Genomic DNA, 1,008 nt, shown 5'->3' with positions numbered 1-1,008 from the left:
GAGCTCTCGTGCCTCCGTTGGTAAAAAAAAATTAGCCAATCACCATCGAGTGTTCACTTTCAGCACTGAGGACTGTTGAGAAAAGAAACCTCGTAGCGGAGGCTAGCCTCCTTCTGATATCAACCAATCATCATAGAGACATAAATTACGTGATATTAGTTTGAACGTCTCCCGCTGCGCTGATAATGTACCAAGTACTTATGAGTAGCGATATTGAATATTTGATCGCCAACAGATTTACCAAGCTGTCATTCAAACAGTACATATACAAATTAAAGAAAAAGGGATAACACACCTAACTGGATATAGGCTACAGCAGTCGCGGCTTAATTAAAGCAAATAATAATAATAATAATCGGCAGGGATCCCAGACCAATGATTGAGTTTCAGCTGATCCATATCTGTCTGTTCTCTCACGGTGAGTGGTTTGTATGCTCACATCTGAACATCATTTCTCTCTCTTTCTGTGTTTCTTTTTGGAACACATGTTTTCCACTCAATCTTTGACCCAGATGATGTTGGGTCTGCTGGGACCAAGTACTCTTCATGGACTCTCTGTATTAAGGACAGACTGGGGAAAGTGATTAAGATATATATATATATATATATATATATGTGTGTATATGTGTGTGTGTGTGTGCTGTATAACTAGATAATGCTCTTAGATAACACCTTAAAATAACCTACAGAGTCATCTGTATTCACATACAGTAGCTACTGAATAGAGCCTGTAGTCTGAAATCTTTGTATTTAATTTGGTTATGTTCTTAATTTGAACATCTGGCACATAATACATTTTTAATAAAATGTAATAATATTTGATGATGTGTGCGGCATGTTAATTGTGTCAACAGTATAGCTGGCAAATTATCTGGAGCACACATCAAAGCCGTAATAATATATAAACATACTTTTCATGACTGTAGTGAACACATAAAAAACATGTTTTCACAAAAGGCAACCTCAAGTTTGTTTTGGTGTTTTGATTTATAGTTCACTTGGTTCAAA

The sequence above is a fragment of the Sinocyclocheilus anshuiensis genome, unplaced genomic scaffold (assembly GCF_001515605.1).
Source record: "Sinocyclocheilus anshuiensis isolate Anshui unplaced genomic scaffold, SAMN03320099.WGS_v1.1 scaffold860, whole genome shotgun sequence".
Classification (NCBI taxonomy): domain Eukaryota; kingdom Metazoa; phylum Chordata; class Actinopteri; order Cypriniformes; family Cyprinidae; genus Sinocyclocheilus; species Sinocyclocheilus anshuiensis.
The sequence above is the reverse complement of the archived record's forward strand: the minus strand, read 5'-3'. Positions refer to the sequence as shown.